This window comes from Strigops habroptila, chromosome 4 (genome assembly GCF_004027225.2).
Source record: "Strigops habroptila isolate Jane chromosome 4, bStrHab1.2.pri, whole genome shotgun sequence".
Classification (NCBI taxonomy): domain Eukaryota; kingdom Metazoa; phylum Chordata; class Aves; order Psittaciformes; family Psittacidae; genus Strigops; species Strigops habroptila.
The window spans coordinates 11,971,366-11,994,341 of NC_046358.1; the positions used below are offsets into that span (position 1 = coordinate 11,971,366).

General features: G+C 49.1%; 1 long non-coding RNA gene across 1 annotated transcript; it reads left to right on the forward strand.

Moving 5' to 3' along the window:
* The first annotated feature begins 735 nt into the window (after nt 1–735).
* On the forward strand, nt 736–21,807 carry LOC115607512. Its single transcript, XR_003991250.1, has 3 exons — nt 736–886; nt 1,034–1,163; nt 20,817–21,807. It is a non-coding gene; the product is annotated as an uncharacterized LOC115607512 (long non-coding RNA).
* The last annotated feature ends 1,169 nt before the right edge of the window (nt 21,808–22,976 follow it).

Here is a 22,976-nt window from a genome sequence, read left to right on the forward strand (position 1 = left end):
CCCCAGTGCGGAGCGGCGGCTTTCCCCCCCGGTAGGGTGAACTCCGCACCGGTGAGGTGGTTCTTTTTCGCTTGTCAGTGATTTTTTAGTTCATGTTCTTTTTCAGCGCTGCCACACAGCGGCAGAGTTGAGGCTGCTTCTGAACGGGGAAGAGAGTGGTGGAAGAACACCCTCTTCTGTTAGAAATGACCTGGATTTCTTGCTAGGGACACTCTGCCGTCTTTCAAGGTGTTGATGTGGAGGACTTCTTCCTTGTCCAAGGACTCGTGGTTTTAGGTTGTTTCTCTGAGGATCTGAAGTAAAGGGGATTTCGTGGTCAGCTACAGTCCTTCCCACCAACACACAACGACAATATGGCTCATTGTTTTGTCCAAAGTTGGGGTTACAAAAATATCCAGTCTCTGTAAGTGTCATGAAAAGCATTGTCCAGTTGGAGTGAGTACAGCGGTGCACAGAAAGAGGCTGAAGCACAAGCCCTCATTACCGTTTGACAGAGGGAAAAGGAATTACGAGTATCTTAATCACAGGGAAAGCTTTGATCGACAAGAACGCTTGTCAGCCAAGGGGATGTTCAGCCATGAAGCACTGAGCCCAGGAAACAAGGCTGATACATTCTCCTGCCCACAGAGCTGTTTGGTTTTGATACAGAGTGAAAGATGATAAAGCGAAAAATGTCTGTGTAATCAAGAAATCACCCTTTTCTTGATGACATCTGTGTTGCAGAAAATCAGATCCCACGGATAGGAGTGGGAGTAGACTGCTTCCTTTGGATTTTGCTTTCTTTTGAGCTGAAAAAGGAAAAATACTGCAACGTTTGAATGTCTCAACATTTTCCTCAAAGTTAAAGCCACGGAGATGAACAGATTTTCCAAATTCGACCCATTCTGTAAGTGGTCAAAAACATTCTAAAAAATTCCACCCAAATTCACCCACTCTTTTCCTTTTTTTGCAGAATGTTAATTCATCTGTACTTGAAATGTGAACAAATTGAACCAGCTCTACTTTCATGTATTTTCTCTTTTCTCTTTTTTAGTTAAGTCCCCTTACATGCCCTGATGATGAGGTGAACACAAACCAGATGAATGAGCAGTAGGAGCACAGAGGCTGCCTGCCTGAGGCTACCCTTTTGAAGGACCACTTGAAGACAGCTGAGTGCTGGCCAGGTAATTATTTCAAAACACGAACCAAGCTCTGCAGTCCTTGGATCAGGTACAGCATCAGAGCCCTGACCTCATTTACAGGGCCTGCATTTAGGAAATGCCAAGCGATTATGCAGAGAGCTTTCCTGTGTGTAATCACATGAGGCAGGAGACATGAAGTCATTGTCCTGAAGCCCAAGGTGAAATCAGGCTGACCTTGAAAGTCTCAGGCAGGTCTAGGGCTGCCTTTTGTGCTGCTGTAAGAAACAAAACTCATCCTGCTGAATCTATTTGGCTGGTTTCTGGCTTTGTCCTTTTGGGAAAGTTGGCATTTCGAATTCCACTCAGGCAGTTTTCTGGGCTTCAGCATTAGAAGAATTGAAGTCAAGCACTAGTTACTTTTCTGTAGCTCTGGATTTCATTCCAGGAAGGCAATCTATGCACCAGTGCTTCCTCCTACAGAAAAATCCTCTGTATCGGGGGAAACAATTCAACCCTACCTGCCTAAACTGAAGCCCACAAAAGGTGCCACCATGTTCCCAGAAGTGAGATTGGGCTTGGTGCCTGTGAACATGGCTTTCACGCTGCAGACTTTTGAGGAGAATTAGCAGAACCCCAACTCCACAGGGGACTGTGCTCAGAGAAGCCCCACTGGAAAACACATTCCCATCCACCAGCTTAGTCCTTCCACTCCCCAGTGCCTGAGCTGCCTCAGCAAAGCCCTGTGTTAGGGGTTTGGCTTCTTGAGAGCTTCAGTGGGAGCAAAGAGTTTCAGCCTCAGCTTCTGCCGTTACGCAACCTGTGCCTGACTGCAGTTTGTGTCAGTGCTATGCGCAGCAAGGCTTGCTGCTTCTCGCTTCAGAAAACTACTTGGAAGACCTTGGAATTACAACTGCTATCCATCAGCCTTTCCTCTATGTGCTAAGAAACTCCAGTAACTGCTAATTATTCGGTAATTAAGTGTCTCTCTAGGGTCATCATTGTAAATCTGGCCTCTCCCAGTCACTGCTAGCAGTTTTCTCAATGCAAGACCCAAATTATCTTCTTTACATTTGATTGGATTACAAAATTGCTTTAAACTCTGTGGAGATGATTAGGAAAAGTGTGGTTTTGCGCAATAGTTACCATGGGAACTGAAGTGGAGAGATCTTTATAAACCAAAAGTCAAACAGATTGTGTTTCAGACAATTAATATTGTCTCACGTTTATTCATTTGCTTTAATTCTTTTGTGTGCTATTCTGAAATAGTTTTTATCTCTTTTTCCATATCAAGTGCTGTATCAGAGAGATTCTGCTCCCTTGAGGGTTCGCCCCTCTCTTCTCTTGCAAGGCCACCTTGCAACCCTGGTTAGCTTCATCTTCCTCTTCTGCTTTGCCTCTTTGGTCTGAGGACATCTCTGGGGGTATCCAGGTGGGATTTGGTCTGGGATGGGGACACACATGTGGGGAGAAGTGTTAAAACTCCTGTCTCGTCAGTGGAGCCCAAAGAGCTCCAGCAGACCAGCATGCACTGGTGGTTGAGCTGAGCTGCTCTCATTGTGTGAACCCCTCTGCAGACTTTTCTAATAACACCCTGGACTCCTCAAACCTGTGTTTCTTCTAGTTCCGTGTTTGACACTTCAGGGAAGAGGAGCTGATAAACTGAACAAGTGCCAGCAGCTGTCCCTCTGCTCTCCTCTCTTTCCAAACCCTCTTCTTTCTTCTGCATCCTGACCCCATCCCATCTCTTGATATCTCTCTCACCAGCCCTTGGCTCTCTTCTGTCATGGTTTAGACCCAGCCAGCAACTCAGGACCATGCAGCTGCTTGCTCAGTCCCCTCCTTCTCCCCTGGGCAGGATGGGGAGGAGAATCGAAAGAGTATACAGTTTAATAACTGAAATAATGTACAATATAATATTAGTACTAATAGTAGTAAGGGAAATAACAAAGAAAGATATATAAAAAAGGGAAAATGAAAAAAACACCACCAACAAAACAACAAACAGCAGTGATGCACAATACAATCGCTCAGCACCCACTGACCAATACCCAGCCTGACCCGAGCAGTGATCGGTCCCTTCTGGGTAACTCCCCCCAGTTTATGTGGTGGGCATGATGTGCTGTGGTATGGAATACCCCTTTGGCTAGTTCAGGTGTCCTGTCTCTGCTCCCTCCTGGCTTCTTGTGCTGCTCCTCACTGGAAGAGCATGAGAGACTGAAAAGTCCTTGATCAAAGTAAGTGCTATTGAGCAACAACTAAAATGTCAGTGTGTTATCACCATTGTTCTCAAACTAAAGTCAAAACACAGCACTGCACCAGCTACTAGGAAGAAAAATAACTTTATCCCAGCTGAAACCAGGTCATCTGCCTAGCATCTTGCTGTCCTGTCTCTCCCCTCACAGCAGAGTCTATCACATCTTTAAAATAATTAGCATCCCGCCAGTGAACAATTTCCCATTCCGGTAGTTTCCATTTGTCTTTCTCCCCTTCACACCCAAGATGTCAAGATGCCTTTGCTATACACAGCTGCCACCACGCTGACAGCATTGCTCTGTGCTCTGCACACCGCTGTCTTCATGCTCCCATCCCCTGTGTTCATGGGCTTTGTGGGGCAAGAATTTTTCCTGCATGAGCACAGTGTCTCAGAGCAGAGTCATTTTGTGAGCACGCCTCCAAGAAAAGTAAGAGAGGAATGTCCTTATTTTCCTCCAGCCCTCTGCCTGGCTCTATGTACAAGAGGAATTCCCCTACCGATGGAATTCAGTATTCATGTATTTAAACTCCAGCCTCTCCTCAGCCCCCTCCCTCTGTGTGACCTGCTGATTTTACATCACTTTGCACCAGTCTGAAAGTTGCTCTCGGTTCCAGGAGACAGTGAATGCTGTGCTGACTGGAAGCCCTTTGCTGTATTTTAGTGACAAGAAACCTGTTGCCCTGAGGCCAGCACAGGAATCTGCCTAAGGGTGTCCAAAGACATTCTGAGGAAAATGATATTAGTACTGTTTTCTTGTAAAATGTCACTTTTGTGAGAGGAAGGTCTGTGCAGGTGTTTTTGCACTGATTTAGGAGCTCCAGATGTTGCTATGTGCACAGGGCTTGTTCAGGCAAGACAGAAAACAAGCCATATTTAACTCATTATACTCAATCAATAAAAACGTTCCAGTTCAGGCCCAGTTTCTATCCTTGAAAATTCCGGAAGCAGGGAGATGTCAGAATACCTTGCACTTTCCCTGTACCCATGGGTATGTATCATCATCTATGTATCTATAGCTTGGGTTGGAAGTGACCTTCAAAGCTCATCTAGTCCAACCCCCCTGCAATGAGTAGGGGCATCTTCAACTAGATCAGGCTGCCCAGAAACACATCCAGCCTGGCCTTGAATGTCTCCAGGAATGGTGCATCCACCACCTCTCTGGGCAGCCTGTGCCTGTGTTTTATCACCCTCTTTGTAAAGAATTTTTCCCTTACATCCAGCCTGAAGCTCCCATCTTTCAGTTTAAAACCATTACTCCTTGTCCTGTCACAACAGGCCCTGCTAAAAAGTCTCTCCCCATCTTTCTTAAAGGCCCCTTTGAAGATCGGAAAGGCCAGAATAAGGTCTCCCAGAGTCTTCTCTTCTCCAGGCTGAACAAGCCCAACTCTCTCAGCCGTTCCTCATAGGAGAGGTGCTCCAGCCCCCTGATCATTTTTGTGGCCCTTCTGTGGACCCCTCTCCAGCAGGCTCATGTCTTTCCTGTGCTGAGGACTCAGTATTTCTGACATTTCAAAACATTTCCATAATATCCTTAAACTCTTTAGAATCAAAGAGAGATTCTATATCTATGAGATTAAATATCTATGTATCTAGGTAATGTAAGAAGCTGGAACCAGACAATACGAACCAGAAAGCCTTTACTGTGGCTGGTGCTGCATGTGAGCATATTTCCATTCCTCAGCCTGCATAGCAGAGCAGACCAGTCCCTGCCTTGCCCAGGCTGTAGAGGTCAGACCTGCATTTTCACTGCTATCTCTGACGCTAGAAAAGTTTTTCTGGAATACCTGGTGAGGAAGTAATGTTGCTTTTGAAGCCAAAAATAATTCTTTCAGATAGACAACATAATCTGTAACAGGCCCATTACTTCGCTGTTATCAGATATATCACTGTGAGATGTAGTTCATGACACTCTAGAAGATTATGTTGGATTATTAGATCAGATTAGATTAGATTATCTTCCTGGATATTGATGTCAGAAGGGCCATGGGGAGAGGGGGAGTCTGATTTTCTGTGCATCCCCAGGCAGCCAGGGATTTTTTCATAGAATCACAGAATGGTTTGGGTTGGAAGGGACCTTAAAGCTCATCCAGTTCCAACCCCCTGCCATGGGCAGGGACACCTTCCACTAAACCAGGTTGTTCCAAGCCCTGTCCAACCTGGCCTTGAACACTGCCAGGGATGGGGCAGCCACAGGTTCTCTGGGCAACCTGTGCCAGGGCCTCACCACTCTCACAGGGAAGAACTTTGTCCTTATATCTAATTTAAATCTAACCTCTGTCAGTTTAAAGCCATTTCCCCTTGTCCTACCCCTACATGCCCATGTCAAAAGCCTCTCCCCAGCTTTACTGTAGGCCCATTTAGGCACTGGAAGCTGCTCTAAGGCCTCCGCGGAGCCTTCTCTTCTCCAGGCTGAACAACCCCAGCTCTCTCAGCCTATCTCCAGAGCAGAGGTGCTCCAGTCCTCAGCTCATCTTCATGGCCCCCCTCTTGATGGGAGATCACCTCACTCCATTTCTTTACATCCTTTTTTCATTTACTTCAGCCTTCCCTGTGTGGATGTGGATGCCAACCTCCTAGTCATGTCCTTGCTATTGATATCAAACCACACTGTGCCAGGCACTGCCACAAGTAGCATTGTAGCATCCTGAAAGCAGTACACGTTTCTTTGTTCAGAAGGAGACAGGCTGGCTGGCTGGCTGTTGGCAGAAACAGCACTGCTGGTTAATTGGAAAAAGAGATTTAAAGAAAGTGGGTATTTTTTCTTTAAACACAACATCTCAAATGGAGTGCTTAGCATCCAAGATACAAGCAGAGCAACACAGAAATAGCAGCAAGAGCATCTAACAAGGCAGAGAACAAGACTCCTGACTCTGCTGAGGCTAGCAAGGGGACGACAGAAGTTGTCGTCTTTGAGCACAGAGAAACATCTCTCCTTATGACTTTCATATTTTCCGGCAAAATAGGAAGCACAGTGATAGTATGGTAACAGAACAAAACCTGTTCTTCCAGAAGGAACCATCCTTATCTAGCCAAATATCTTCTCATTGACACTGATGAGCTCTGAATCAGGCTCACAAGAGCATGAACCACACATCAAGATTCTGCATTTAACACCTCTTCTCCGCTCAAAAGTCCTTCTTTGAGTAGTCCTGTTGCTGCTGGTGCTGATGGGTATTTGCTCTCCTGGGCTGGGATGAGGGTGGCAGGAACTTGCATGGAGCCCAAAACAAAGTTTGAGATCCAAACTCCTTGAGATTGTAGGAGTTTTGATCTCACTCTGGACTTTGTTGGTTATACTTTCTTTCCATGGCCACAAAAAGCCCAGATTTAGTGTACAGTCAGTCTAAACAGTCAGTCTCATTGCAAACCTGGCCAAAAAGTCCCTCTCATTTTCCTTTCTGGCTGACCATGACAGTACAAATCCCTCGGTCCTTTGCTGACACCGAGAAATCCAGTGTTTGGCTACTGAGTGGTTGCAAGTGGCAGTGAGGGACATGGTGGCAGCAATGTAATTCGTGCTCTATGCTTAGCCTATTGATCGTGGGAATGTCTTATAATCACATTTTTGCTTGGTGATGGTGCATACAGTGGGTGTGCATTTGCCACACTCGTGACATCTTGTAAGGTTTTCTAAAATCTGCTCGTACTTTTTTTATAACTAACTTTTTATTCCTTCCTGCTTTGGGAATTGCAATCCCAGATGCAGGGCTCCCAACACACTCCCCAGGTATGCTCAGATCCAAGCCACGGGGAGCTGTGACCGACAGGCTGTGACAAGGATGAATGTGCTGGGTCACTTGCAAGAGATCTTTTTAGTCACCATGTACTTTCTTCCACTGCTCTCTGCTGTTGCTGAGGGCCCAAGGGGTTACGCTGAACTACCTGCAGAGCAAGAGCTGGCTGATCTTTCATGCCCTCTGTAAAGTCAGATGGAAACCTATTTGAACTAACAAAATACGGATTTATTCATCCCTTTGCAAAAAAAATAAAAAAATCAATTATTTTAATATGCTTTCAGAGAATAATTGAGTCAATGATTCCATAATAAGAGCTCTGCCCTCTGTTCCTCAGAGGGCGTTCTCTCTGGCACATATATCTGCATTTCTGCTGCGAAGAGCCCTGTACGACTTGCCCACACACTGCTTCCCGAGGGTGCTGTAACTGCTGTGTAGGCTGATGCAGAATGTTCCTTCACCCACAGATCCCTGCCTGCCTCTGCCTGCAAATATCATTGAGAAACATTCTCTTATTAGAGAAGCTTCTCTCCTAGGAGTCCACTCTGGCATGTACCCGCTCACCTGCAGGTACAAAGGTAATGCTGGGCCAGAAAACAGTATCCTTGAGCAAAGCGTGTGCCTCTGACAGAGCTCAGTCTGCTAAATCAAAGATGGACAGCTAAGTGGGCATGGGGAAGCTTTCACTGCAACCATCACAAATGCTTCCTTCAGCTAGAATACGCTGAATAAAACTAAATGCCACAGGGTGAATCAGAAACACTGCAGGTAGGTGGTGATGATCACACTTAAACAGTTTTCCGAGCACTTCTGGAGAGCACTACCAGCATCATTTTTTGGTTATCCTAGTGTGGGATGTCCCAGGAAGAAACACATGGGTCTCCAGTATCCACAGACACAAGCTAACTTCTTGTGCCGCCCCAGCAGAAGGCTCGAACTGGGAGCTGAGGAGGCTGCTGCACAGTCCCATCTCTGCTGCTGAATTAGCTTGAAAAGTGATGGGGTATTTGCCTGCCATGCAAAGGAGAAGCACGGGGACATCTTGCTGTAGAATCATAGAATCATAGAATAGTAAGGGTTGGAAAGGACCTTAAGATCATCTAGTTCCAACCCCCCTGCCATGGGCAGGGACACCTTGCCCTAAACCACGTGGTCCAAGGCTCTGTCCAACCTGACCTTGAACACCGCCAGGGATGGAGCATCCACAACCTCCCTGGGCAACCCATTCCAGTGCTTCACCACCCTCACTGTAAAGAACTTCTTCCTTATATCTAATCTAAACTTCCCCTGTTTAAGTTTGAAGCCATTACCCCTTGTCCTACCACTACAGTCCCTAAGGAAGAGTCCCTTCCCAGCATCCTTACAGACCCCCTTCAGATACTGGAAGGCTGCTATGAGGTCTCCATGCAGCCTTCTCTTCTCCAGGCTGAACAGCCCCAACTCTCTCAGCCTGTCTTCATACGGGAGGTGCTTCGGCCCTCTTATCATCCTCGTGGCCCTCCTGTGGACTCGCTCCAACAGCTCCATGTCCTTTTTATGTTGAGGACACCAGAACTGTATGCAGTACTCCAAGTGAGGTCTCACAAGAGCAGAGTAGAGGGGCAGGATCACCTCCTTCGACCTGCTGGTCACGCTTCTTTTGATGCAGCCCAGGATACGGTTGGCTTTCTGGGCTGCAAGCGCACACTGCCGGCTCATGTTCAGCTTCTCGTCAACCAACACCCCCAAGTCCTTCTCTGCAGGGCTGCTCTGAATCTCTTCTCTGCCCAACCTGTAGCAGTGCCTGGGATTGCCCCGACCCAGGTGTAGGACCTTACACTTGGCTTGGTTAAACTTCATAAGGTTGGCATTGGCCCACCTCACAAGCCTGTCAAGGTCCCTCTGGATGGCATCCCTTCCCTCCAGCGTATCAACCGAACCACGCAGCTTGATGTTGTCAGCAAACTTGCTGAGAGCACACTCAATCCCACTGTCCATGTCGCCGACAAAGATGTTGAACAGGACCGGTCCCAACACCAATCCCTGAGGGACACCACTCGTTACAGGTTTCCAACTGGACATCAAGCCGTTGACCACAACTCTTTGCGTGCGGCCATCGAGCCAGTTTTTTATCCACCGAGTGGTCCATCTATCAAATTGATGTCTCTCCAATTTAGAGACAAGGATGTCGTGCGGGACAGTGTCGAATGCTTTGCACAAGTCCACGTAGATGACGTCAACTGCTCTGCCCCTGTCCATCAGTTCTGTGGCTCCATCATAGAAGGCCACCAAATTGGTCAGGCAGGATTTCCCCTTAGTGAAGCCATGTTGGCTGTCACCAACCACCTCGTTGTTTTTCATGTGCCTTAGCATGTTTTCCAGGAGAAACTGTTCCAAGATTTTGCCAGGCACAGAGGTGTGGCTGACTGGTCTGAAGTTTCCCGGGTCTTCCACCTTCCCCTTCTTGAAAATGGGGGTTATATTACCCTTCTTCCAGTCATCGGGAACTTCACCTGACTGCCAGGATTTTTCGAATATGATGGACAGTGGTTTAGCAACTTCATTCGCCAGCTCCTTCAGGACCCGTGGATGGATTTCATCAGGTCCCATGGACTTGTGCACGTTCAGGTTCTTAAGATGGTCTCGAACCTGATCCTCTCCTACAGTGGGCCTAAGGTCTTCATTCTCACAGTCCCTGCATCTGCTTTCCAAGACTTTCATGGTGTGGTCAGAGCATTTGCTGGTGAAGACGGAGGCAAAGAAGTCATTAAGAACCTCAGCCTTCTCCAAATCCATGGTAGCCAGTTCTCCTGATAGCTTCCGGAGAGGGCCCACGTTGTCCCTAGTCTGTCTTTTATTTGCTACATATCTATAGAATCCTTTCCTGTTATCTTTCACATCCCTTGCCAAACTTAATTCTAGCTGGGCCTTAGCTTTCCTAACCCGGTCCCTAGCTTCCCGGGCAATGCTCCTATATTCTTCCCAGGCTGCCTGTCCTCGCTTCCACCTTCTATAAGCTTCTTTTTTCCCTCTAAGTTTCCTCAGCAGCTCCTTGTCCATCCATGGAGGTCTCCTGGCCCTCCTGCTGCACTTTCTTCTAGTCGGGATGCAACACTCCTGAGCATGTAGCAGGTGATCCTTGAATATCGACCAGCAGTCTTGGGCCCACCTGCCCTCTAGGACTATATCCCATGAAACCTTACCAAGGAGGTTCCTGAAGAGGCCAAAGTCTGCTTTCTTGAAGTCCAGGGCAGTGAGCTTGCTGCATGCTCTTCTCACTGTCCTGAGGATCTCAAACTCAACCATCTCGTGATCACTAGAGCCAAGGCTGCCCTGGAGCGTCACATTTCCAACCAGTCCCTCCCTGTTGGTGAGCATGAGGTCAAGCATGGCACCTCTCCTTGTCGGCTCCTCTATTGCTTGAAAGAGGAAGTTGTCTTCCACACAATCGAGGAACCTCCTGGATTGCTTGTGCCGGGCCGTACCGTCCCTCCAACGGATGTCACGATGGTTGAAGCCCCCCATGAGGACAAGGGCCTGCGAGCGTGAGGCTGCTCCTATCTGTCTGTAGAGCGCTTCATCCACAGAGTCCTCTTGATCAGGCGGCCTGTAACAGATCCCCTCCGTAATGTCCCCCATGGCTGTTCTCCCTTTGATCCTGAACCACAAACACTCTGTTACCTCATCACCCGTCCCCAGACAGAGTTCCATACTCTCTAGCCTATCACTGACATAGATAGCAACGCCCCTCCCTGTCTGCCTGGCCTGTCTTTTCTAAACAGCCTGTAACCTTCCATTCCGACATTGCAGTCATAGGAGCCATCCCACCATGTTTCTGTGATACCAATGACATCATATCCCTGTAGCCTGGCACACATCTCTAATTCCTCTTGCTTGTTCCCCATACTACTGGCGTTTGTATACAGGCACCTTAGCCGAGCTCCAAATGCAGCCGACTCAATGGCTGGGGCAGCTGGAACATCTCTACATTGCTCCAAGCACTTATTACAGGTGCTGGCAACTGACTGGGAGTGTTGGGATGGATCAATGCTCCCCTCCCCCAACACATCTAGTTTAAAGCTTTCCTGACCAGCCTGGCAAGCCTCCTACCAAAACAGCTCTTCCCCTTCTTTGTCAGACAAGCTCCACCAGCCTCCAGTAGATCTGGCCTCCCAAATGGAGCCCCATGTTCTAAATAGCCAAACCCCTGACTATGGCACCACCATTTAACCATTTATTACCCTGCCAAATGCGCCTAGTTTTTTTAAGGTCCTCCCCTTTGTCCTGGAGAATCGATGAAAAAACTATCTGAGCTCCAGAGCCCCTAACCACCTCTCCCAGGGCTCTGTAATCCTTCTTAGTTTTCTCCACGCTACTGCTATCTATATCTCCAGCACCCATAAGGACCACTAGAAGGGGCTAATAGTCAGCAGGACTTACTAGAGCAGGCAGCCTCTCAGCAACACCCCTGACCCGAGCCCCTGGCAGGCAACACACCTCCCTCGAGACTGGATCAGGCTGGCAGATGGGTGCCTCTGTGCCCTTCAAAGTAGAGTCTCCTACTACTATGACCTGCCGCTTTTTCCTGGAGGCACCAGTAGTGATCCTCTTTACTGGTGCATCAGCAGGATGCTCATTAGGTGTGGTGGGTGCTTTCTCGTTAGCCCCCTGCAGAACTGTGAAGCTGTTCTGGGTGGGGACATCAGATTTAGGAGGAAGTCCCTTGTCGTTAATTGTCCTCTTCCTCCTTTTTTTGTTAGTTTTTCTCGTTACTAATTCCCAGCTTCCTGGGTTGCTGCCCTTCTTCTTTCCTATATGAGCAATGCTGGACGTTTGCAGCCCTTGTACAGTTTGGGCCTGGAGCAAGCAGCCCAGCTTCCTCTCAGCTTCCTTGGCATCGTTTAGCTCTCCAACAGCCTCCCGCAGCTCAGCCACCCGCTGCAGGAGGACCTCCACTAGGGCGCACCGACTGCAGCCCTGCCCCTTGTGCACCCTCGCCTCAAGAGACCAGTCGAGGTACTCTCTACACTCCGAGGTCTGCGCCGCAGCCTCCCCTCTCATCGGCTCTGTCTGGGTGCCTATGCTGGCCACCGCCGGGGCAGAGCTCCCAGCGTGGACCCTGCTTTTGAGGCGAGTGCTCACCATCCCGCTCGCTGCCCGCTCGCCCTGCCTGCGCCAACTGCCGCGCCACGCCCTGACTGACGTGCCACGCCCTGGTCGCTCGCGCTCCCTGGGATGGGTTTTTCCCCACCGAGGGCTGGTGCCGTCACTCCTGGCGCCGCCCCCTGTGAGTCAGCTGCTCGCGTCAGCTGAGCTGCCGGCTCCTGGGCAAGTCCTGTCGAGGACTTGAGGCTCCCTCGGTCGCTCTTGCCGCTCCGAACTGAGGCTCCTGGACGCTGTGCTTCCCCCCGCGCCGGTGTTAAAGGCATCCTCTCTGGAGATACCTCGGCAATTCAAGTGCCCCAGACAAGTGCCACAGACAAACTGTGCTATGCACAGTATAGCAGCACACTTCTGCTGCCGAGTGTAGGACTCCCCTCCCGCAAGAGCAGAAGATGCAAGCCGTGGGGAAGAGTCTGAAGGTCAAACATCAAACATGGGAAAAGTGGGACCCAAGGGGTTCTGTCAAAATATCTAAACCAAAGGCCAAGGAGACAAGAAGAATTTTGATAAAACGGGTCCATAGAAGAGCAGTCTTCCCTATTGCTCAGCCTTGCCTCTCATTTTCATGTATTTATGCTTTTCAAAACTGCATCTTTGAACAAGTAAACAAGCACACAATAAAATACTCCCCAGCAGAGACCGTTTCATTTTCTTGGAAACATGATGCAATGCAGCGATAGCAGGAGCCGATCTGTCACTGCCACGAAGGTGAACTGTGCTCTTTAGCAAAATCCATCACAACTGCCTTCTCTTCCCTCGCAGTGCCTGAGCCACAGTCCCCGGAATCGGGAGGCACCTCCTGCGCAGACGTGTCTCATGCCGCTTGCTGACACGTCTTCCACAGCAGCATCTCCTACTCACCTTGCTTCTCTGCCGGTTGCATTATGATAATGTCAGGCTTGATCATTTCCAAGTCTTATTCATACAGCATTTGTTGTACTTCAACAGAAATGCAGTGCGGATCAGTAATGTATGTACCAACCTCTTTAAAAGGGCCAATTTTACCAAGTTCAAAACAGGTATGAGCTGGCAGCAAACTCTCCACAAACAATATGCGCAATAAAGGCAATGGTTTAAGGATGTTTTACTAGAGAGCCAAAGCACCACAAGTTCACTGCCGGGAAGGAAGGCCAGGCTTGCTGTAAGCAGCCAGATTTACAGGGGCTCGGAAAGAAAGGCTAGGCACCATGGCGGCAAGTCATCCTCTCCTCCATCAGAGCTGCTACAGAGGAGGGGCAAACTGCATCCCCAGGGTGGTGGGGAAATGGTTCAAAGGGTTTCTGGGTAGAGCTGCTGTGCCTCCCGGGGGATCTGCTATCATCTCAGAGTGGTATGGGAACAAAATCCCCCTGCAAGTCCATACAGAGAGGACTCAAGACAGGCAATGCCCGCTGGCGTGCAGCTGGAGATCACGGGAGTGAGAAAGGGAGAGAAGACAGTTGAGAATGGCTGGGGGGAAAGGCACATGTCACAGGAGATGGCTGAGGTGTGACATCCTGCTCTGTGCACCTTGTCATCACCTCACGTGCACAGCACTAGTCCCCTGTGCTGGCACCAACATCAGGAAGCCCATTGCTCGGCAGGCAAGCTCCCCATGTGTGGCAGCTGCAGAGGAAATCCACCCTAATGAAATGCTTCCCTGCACTAATTGGATTTCCACTGTAAATGAAGTCATTATGCTGATTGTCCTTGCACTTTTGAAGATGAGGCAATGCCAGTGAGCGGCAGCTCTGGCTGATGGACCAAATTACGTACCTCTGCAGTGGCGGGGGGCAAGCAAGGGCATTTCCCTGCTCCAGAGAGCACAGACCAGAGTGTGTGAGGTCAAGGTGGCCACATAGCTCCAAATGCTCATGGGTCTGCTCAAACAAATGGGCAGGGGAGAGGCTGTAAGTGATTTGCGCAGTGGCCAGAGGACTTTGCAGGAGCATGTCTCAGCTGTGGTGGCATTCCTGGCACAGTGTGCCCTCCCTGTCCAGGCTGAGTGACCGGGGCTTCCCTGTGGCTGGAGAGCTGCCCGGGGAAGGACTGGCCGTGTTCAGCATTGGGAACACAAAGCTCTCCGTTTTACAGGGATGAATGATGGGAGAAGGAGCAGGGGAAGGGTATGTACTCAAGATGTGTGTCAGCAGCATGTTCCCTGTGGGAGCACTTGCCTCTGTCCCCCTGAACCCCTTTGGGCCCAGCCAGGGTGAACCAGGCTGGCCGGGTGTAGCTGGGGCCAGATGCAGAAATGAGTGCAAGAAAGGATTAGAAACATGGGCTCCTTGGCGGCTACTGAACATAATGGTCCACAAGCCACTGCCATCTCCACAGGTCCCTGCTGCTGGGGCACAGCCAGGAAAGGATCAGATGGGAGCTTCCTTCTTGCTACATCCTTTGCCTGCAGCCCAGGCAGACCATGGTTGGAAAAAAGGCATGGAGGAAGGTTGGTCTCTGCTCGGAGCCCTGCAGCCATCCTTATGCCCCCAGCTGGTCCCCTCTCTTCCTTGCAGAGCCTTTATGCCCAGGTCTCTTTCCCTCACGGAGCTGATCCCAGTTTGCAGGAAGGCAGCAGGGAGCTTGGTGCTGGCACAGCCAGGTTCCCATGACAGCTCAGGAATCACTCTCCTTCTCTGCAGCCTGCCAGGCACTTCTCTTGCATCTCTGTGGCCGGGGACCAGCGGGCAGCATAGAAACTCCTTGTACAGCCAGCTGGCAGGCAGCAGGAGCTTTGCAAATCCTGTGGTGTCAGAGGAGATGGACGGACTCCAACCCAATGCTGTGACAGAACGTGTCTCTGCGGAGCTGTTGCAGAGCCAGGGCTCTCTCCTCTGAAAGCAGCACCAGAGCTCACGCAGAGGGAGGCAGGGCCAGCCCCAGGAAAGTGCTGCCTGGGAGATGTTAATGTTTAGATGGGGTTTGGTGCTGCCCAAGCCCATTTTTAACACTGCAGGAGCAACCCGGAGACAAGTGGAGCCTCTTCACCACAAGGCAGATGGGATTAGGAACTGGGGCTGTATTCGAGCTGCCAAAAGGCAACGTATCAATGCCAGGAGCAGTCTTTGAAGAAATCTGGGCTCTAAGCCACTGCTGGAGCAGCGTGCCTGGGTCACAATATGATGTGTGGAGTGCCTGCATTAGGAGAAGCAATGGCTGGGCACAGCACCTTGCCAGTGCACTGTATCCACAGGGAGCCTCTGTGCGATCTAGAGCAAATCTGGGGAAATCCTTGCTGAAGGCCTTTGGGAAAGCCAAAAACTGAGGAGACAGGGATGACTTGTGAGACTTCTGGAGACTTTGCAAACAAACAAACTGCATAAAGGTGAGGAAACAGGCAGGTGCTGGGGAATAAATCATATATATTACCCTGCTGTGACAGCATCCTCTTAGGCCCATAGCTGGAGACATGAACCCTGTGGACCATGGGCTGAACAGCACAGCTGTTCCTCTGATCTTATCACCCCCTTTGGCAGTACTTGGCAGTAGAGATCTTCCAAATGGGGCTCCTAGAAGAGAACTGATGGGAAATTGAGAGGAAAACAGAAAGCTTAATACACACATCATCAAATAATTCAGAGGCGGTGCAATCCCACCGCAGTGCAGTTCCCAGGGGGAAGAGGTTTGTGTTGGAGACCTTTTTGATCTAACGAAAACAGTGTATAATGATCTTCAACAGCTAGAAGCTCAAGTCTGAAAAATTCAAGCTGGAAATAAGCTGCGTGTTTTTAACGGAAGGTAAGGAATGGCTGTAACAGGTTGCCAGGAGATGCAGTAAACTCCATCACGCAGAGCCTTGCAGTCATGCTCTCGGAGGGTGACATCCTTCCATCGCAGCGCTGCCTCATGCAGAACTGCTGGCCGTTGTCGGCCCTTGCTCAACAGATCAAAACTGCTGCACAGCGTGGTTCCTCAGCCTTAAAATATAAGACATACATTTTCCAATGGAAAATAGTCCTGCATCTGAGGGAGAGAGCTACAAAGCCACTAGTTTTTTCATGCTTTATTTGCATGGCTGTTTCCCTAACACTTCTTCTGGCTCCCCACAAAAGAGCCACAACAGAGTATTATCCCCCACTTGGAGACCTACAGATTTCTTCCCTGTGAGGGTGCTGAGGCCCTGGCAAAGGTTGCCCAGAGAAGCTGTAGCTGCCCCATCCCTGGCAGTGTTCAAGGCCAGGTTGGACGGCGCTTGGAGCAACCTGGTCTAGTGGAAGGTGTCCCTGCCCATGGCAGGGGGTTGGAACTGGTTGATCTTTAAAGTCCCTTCCAACCTGAACTGTTCTGTGATTCTATGATGTGAAAATAAGGGGCTGCATATATCTGGCTTTGGCTCAGCTGACCATTGAGACATGTCTCTATTTGCTTAGTGACCCAAGATACAAAATCATCACATCTTAATAAGTAGAACATGAGCCCAGGGAATATACTTCTAACACTGTCATTTAATTTATTCACAACAATCAGACTAGTAAATGAATATGTGCTGAGCCCTGTCACTGTTACAGTCCATGGGTATTTCTCCATGCTTGCATCTGGATGTCTGACAGTTTGTTTACATGATCACCAAGATGAAATACTGGAATTATTTGGCTTAGCATCAAGAGCAGCCTCTATTTTAGCAGCCTGCAGTGGTAGCTCCCAATGAATTTTAATTAGCTGTTAACAATGTGTGCATGTTTTGTTGTTGTCAGCAGAAGCGTGCAAAAGGACAGGGTGACATATACTTATTGCTGGATACAAAAGGATTAATCATGTTTCCCAATCGTCCTGCGTGACTGAGCTGCCTGCCAAGCTGGCTCATACCCTTCTGCCATGCACAGAGCCCAGACCCTTCCCCAGCCTGACGTGGGGTGGCAGGTTGGACCAGGCTGGACGGGGCTTGGAGCAACCTGGTCTAGTGGAAGATGTCCCTGCCCGTGGCAAAGAGAGTGGAACTAGATGAGCTTTAAGAACCTTTCCAACCAAAACCATTCTGTGATTCTACGTGCAGGGATGGCGTAATTTGTTTTATGGCCAGATCAGACAGCAGCAGACCTGGAGGGCTGGATTTCAAACATAAAGGCATCCAAAAAATGGGACTTTATTTTACCATCCTACAAGGGAAGACTTTACAGCGTGAATATTGCAACACCAGAGCGAGGGGACTGTAGCCAGGACATGGGGAAATGACACATCCACAGTTCACCCCAACCCTTTTACAACTAATTTATCAACTTGAGCAAAGTGGTATCTTAACTTCACTGTTCGTGCCCGCTCTAGTTCACGCAAAGCAACATCACAGTAAGAAAAGCACCTGCCCAGACACAGGTAGCACACAGGTACCAGATCCACAGCAAGAGGGGGTGATGAGAGCTGTGAGACATAAACCCACCAGCGATCTGCGGGTAAGAGCTCTGCAGGAGAAAAGGCAGGATGCTCAGAAGGAGCAGCTAAAAAGGGATTTGCGCACTCTTCTATTTTAGCAATGCTTTAGTCAGAGCAACACGTATTCCCTGGATATTTTTATCCATTGCAGTTCAGGAGCGCATCCTTGGGTATCTGGTATCTGGCTGGCTTACACAACAGATCCTGCCTGTAAGACCTTGACTAACCAACACACTGATGTCCCCACTGCGCAGCAGCTCCTTGGTGTCCACTGGCTGCCCCATGCCTTGTAGTCCCCCACATCCCCATGAGGGGGGTGTGGGGAGCGTGGCAAGAGTTTGTGGGGGAACCAGGAGCATTGCATGCCCTCGCTGCCATGTGTTAGAGGAAGGAAGCATCTTTCTGGTGCTTCAAACCTTTGGAAGTTGAATCGTTTCCCTCTGTAATACCCATTTTGGAGGGAAGCTTGGCAGGAGCCATCCTCCATATCCATCAAGGAACCGCTGCTCCCTGAGAGCCTCCCTTCATTTGTAAAACCCTGAGGTGTATTGACCAGGCTCTGAAGGGCCACCAGTGGCTTCTGTCTGGCTGTAGCTTTCCCTGCTGCCCTTTTAGAGCATCTCTGGAGATGGCACCTTCTGCTGGGCACCTTTCCTTGCTGGGAGTGCATTGCCATATATTTTAAAAGGCATTCTGTGGAAACGATCATCCAAAGCTGCCCCAGAAGGTGGCTTGGGCTGGCAGCCCGAGGAAGTGCAGGTGTGGATGGGAAGAGCAATGCGTAGCAATTAAAACCAGCACCAGTGGTGTCTCTGCCATATTTCTTTGCCTATAGATTAAAGCTTCCTATGGCTGCTTGAAATTGTCCCATGAAAAGTAATTTCTCCTATAAATATAATGACTCAGTGATGCTTGGGAACTGTTGTGTGGAAGGGTTTTCCGGTTTTCTTATTTCTAGAATCATCCTCTTTCTAAAAGGCAAATGCCTTATTTATTCCTTACTTGATTCCTAGTCTTTTCAAAACTATAAATACTCTACATGTAGCACCAGGTAGGGGAGACACAGAGCATCCTGCAGGAAATGGCCCAGCCTGGCTTTAGTGCCTTGACAGCACCTTGTCCCCGCCAAAGGTCTGGCAAGGGTCCCTCATGTGATGGGTACCCCGGGAGGCAGCCTCGGCAGCCAGTGGCAGCAGGATTGCGTTTGCATCACAGAGATGATTCACTGATCCAGCTCTCAAGACCACTCTTTGGGGGTGCTCTGAGTTTTAAGGTTTTTGGGAGGCAACTGCAGTAGCTCTTCTCGTTGCCACTACAGGATGTAACATGCTGGGTTTGCTCTATTATAACTATTTAGATACGCAGCAAGACTCCCCTTAGCTTGCATGACTTTCCACAGCCAGGCAGTGCTTGCAGTGTGGAGACGTCTGCCAAAAATGATTCATTCCTTCCCCTCCTCTCTCCGCTGATATTTTCCTCCCAGATATAATAATATGCATTTTTCATGGAGTGGTCCGAGCCAAATTTCTAGACTTGAAATGCAGCAGGAGACATTACTGCTGATTTCCGAGGCCTGTTCTGGAGGCTGCTCCTGCTGAGCGAGTGGCAATGAGGGATCCCACATTGCCAGTGGTGCTGGGGAGGTGGGGGCTGCTCCTCACGCTTGTCACCTTGGAATCACAGCCTGAAGAACCATGGCTAAGACGCTGGCAGTGTCTGATGCAATGTGCTCTTCTTCTAGGTGGGACATTTGTGGATCATCTGCAGAAAATCTCAATTTATTCTCAGTATGTGCAGGTGGCACTTTGGGAGAGATCATTTTCTGGGCAGATCCAGTGGGAGCTGCCACATGGCTGCATGCAGGGAGTAAGCTGGTGATCAATCCTTCTGGGATCTTCTGTGTAAGGACCTTCAGGCTTCCAGATAACATGAACAAGCTCTCAAAGCCCCTCTCACACATGGTTGTCACAGCCTGGTTTTCCCTATTGATGTTCCTCATGCTTCTGTGTTTGGGATATTTCAAGCCTGCGGAGGGGGCTGGTGAAGGAGGAGGTGGTGACACCCAGTGCTTGATGCCGGGACATGCCTGCCACCCACCTCTCCCTAGAGGTGACACAGCCAGCATCGCAAGGGTCACGAGGCCAGCCTGGCATTGCCTGTGGAACTGTGCTGCTGGGCTGGATATTCCCAAGCCAGCCCAGGACTGACACAGACCTCTTCCATCAGTACCACTTGGAGGTATTTAAATCCCCTGGGATCAGCTTTGGAAGCCATAGCCAAGACTCCTCATTGTGCTCATCAACCCACGTCAGTGCAAAGGTTCAGCAAAGCAGCTGCTAAACAGCTATAAATAGGAAGCTTGAGGAGCCTGTTTCCAACTTCAAATGGCAGAGCTGTAGAGATGGCTTTGCTCTGCTTGGGTGGTGCTTAATTGTCCTGAGCTCAATAGCAGAGAAGACAATGAAAATCTCAGATGCTGGGATCCTATTCTCTGACTGCCTTCGCCTCGGTAATTTTGTCTGCCCACCTCCTGCTCCTCCTCCAGCAAACCTCCGCTCCTGGATACAGATGTAGCTGCAGCATCTGCCAAAGAGGATTACAGGAGAAAGGGAGCAAGGAAGACCCTTTTCCCGCCTTTGGCTGTGCATCCCTCCTGGGCCTCGTCCTGCAAAGTGAGCTGCTGTGATGGAACCTGTTTGCACTGAGCCTTGGAGCACGACGAGATGTTTCACATCCTTCTGTGCTCCCCACCTCCCTGTGGAGTCTTTCTGCTCCATTCCATTCCTTCCCCAGACCTCACCTCATCCCACCTGATCTCACAGCCTCCACAGGGTCTTCAAGGAAACATCTCAATTCAGATCCAAGTCCCTGAACCACCGAAGGAGGTTGGTTGGAGAAGGGTCACTCTTTGCTCATCCCAATACTTTTCCTCAACATGTTTGCTGTTGACCACTGCTGGAGAACCTCACAGCCCAGGGTCCCCCACATATGGGCACTCTTATGTTCCTAAACGTAAACACCTTTCATTCAGGAACACCTTTCATGAAAGCTGTTCCCTTGTGCTGTCTTAGCATAAGAGATGCTGCTCGTTTTTGATGTCTGTTGCAGACAAGGATCATTTGATCTTCAGATTTCTCAGTGAAGTCAAGCCACAGCCTGCAATTTCCTTTCAGATGTGTTAAGTTCCTGCATAATTTTCAATTTACTCTTCTTTTGCAGGTGATGAATAGAGAAGGGTGTTCTCCATCAAAGATCGTTTATTAAAATGCAAATAAACTTCAGACTGAAGGTCCATTTGAGCACTGAAAATTGACAGAGAATATTAAATTTGGTCAGAAGAACAGAGGAGCTGAATTCTTTTCTGGGGGGAGCCAACATCATCCTGCATCACAAACACTGCTCACTCCTCTCACTGAGAGACATTTATTGGTGGCTTATGGTACTGCCCCAAACTCTGTGCAACCAGAGCGGACATTTCCCATGCCAGGTCTCTTTCCTCTTTGGAAAAGTTCAGTCAGACCAGGCCAGCCACTTCTGAGGAAGAAATAAAAGCTAAAATGTTAAGTGAAATAGCAGGTTAATAAGATTTCAGTAAAAACTGACAGTGAAAGTAAAAATGTTGCCAAGTTCACAAGGACCTTTTCTGGAACATCCTGGGATATTTGGGAGCCCCCACCTCTGCCTGTGGGATCTGTGCTGAGGAGAACTCAAGGCTGGGCTGGGCTTCGCTTCACACCTGACCACATCTGAAACACCAGTGGCCTGATGATCTGGGCAAGGACCTCTCAAGCCCAGCAGGGAGACTCTGAAGTACCACAGACTTCACACAGTGCTTGACTACAAAACACTACCAAGGGCTGCAGGTGAGGCTGGACAAGCCCATGGAAGAGGGATCTCTGGAGACTTGCTCTGTAGCAATGGCACTCGCTTGTGCTGAGCATGGATGGAGTTTGGGAAGGTCTTCTGGAAGAGCTGGCCTCCCCACACACCTCGAGTCTACCCACATGCCAAGTCCCATGGGGCCTGGATCTGCTCCTTGGCAGGTTGCTCTTGCTGGAGTGGGGATTTTCCCCTCTGTCCCCTGATCTCAGCAGTCCTCCACTGAAGGCACCACAGAGAACACATCCCAACTGAATGGTGGTCATCAAGCCTGGTCCCTGCTGCTGTAGTTCAGCTTTGTGGCAAAGCCTTCAGGGCCTCTTCAGTGTGATGCCATGCTGAAGAGTCTCTGCTGGTTGCTGGGGATGTGTTAGTGTTACTGCTCATCCTGCATCACAGCCTCACACAAATGTGTACTTCCCTGTCTGTATTTCTGCCTTCTGTTAGGGATGGAATAATAAATACTAATTTTTATGAGATATATATCTGTCCTCTTCCATGATATATGAATGACTGTGTAGTTGTTATTTGTTTAATGCACTGCTTCATTCCAAATACATTGTTTTTCCTAAAAAACCCAGCAAACCTGCAATTTTGTCAGGTTTTAATACACTGACAGTAGGCTTTGACTGCTCAGCACCTCTTTTTGTTACGCCTAGCTGTCGTAAGATGAAATTCTGTGGTGCTAAAGCATATGTACATTTTGACATCCAAGCTTATACAGAAGGTGCTGTTAAGACCGTCACTGATAGCGCTATTACATCACAGAATGGCTTACCATGTATTTTCTTTGATTTTTTTTTAATATAAATATCCCCCAATGCTTTGAAGTTGTTCAATGTGGCCGTTAGACTGGCAGTGGTTAGCTGTGATGCTACAAAACCCATGCAGTCTGAGAAATGCCCTTTCTTACATATTCAAATGCTCCAGTGTTGCCTTGTCTTGTCCTGATCACTTGTGCCTTGTGCTGGAGCCCTGGGGGCCAGGCAGCCAGCACTCACCACTGGCTCCAGGACATCCAGTGGTTGCAGGAGCCCATCAAAGCAGATGTGTTCCTCGCCTGGGCTTTTCCGAGGTCCAGAAGGACTAGACTGACTCATTTTAATCCTCCCTGGGTTTTTTGTATGTTGATTTTTTATAGTCCTGTTCTCCACACCCCTCTGCTCCCAACAGCTCCGCATTAAGGCACAAACACAAGTCCCCAAACCTTTCATTTTGCGGCATTTTAGCAGCCCTTTCAAATTGTACAGTTGTAGCAAGTGGGCGGCTGAAGTCTCTGTACAAATGATGCCCTTTTTGCTTTCTTGGAAAGAGCCTTTGATGTTTCTCTGCTAAAAACCAAAGCCAAAAGCAGGGGGGAAGCATGACTTAAGGGCAAGAGCTTTCAGAGCTAAGAAGAGTGTCCAGCAGGTCCTGGCCCTTCACAATCCAGCCATGCCAGGAGCAGGGCTGTGGCTGGTCAGTGCTCTCTTTTCAGCCAGGAGACAGTCTTAGCTGGCT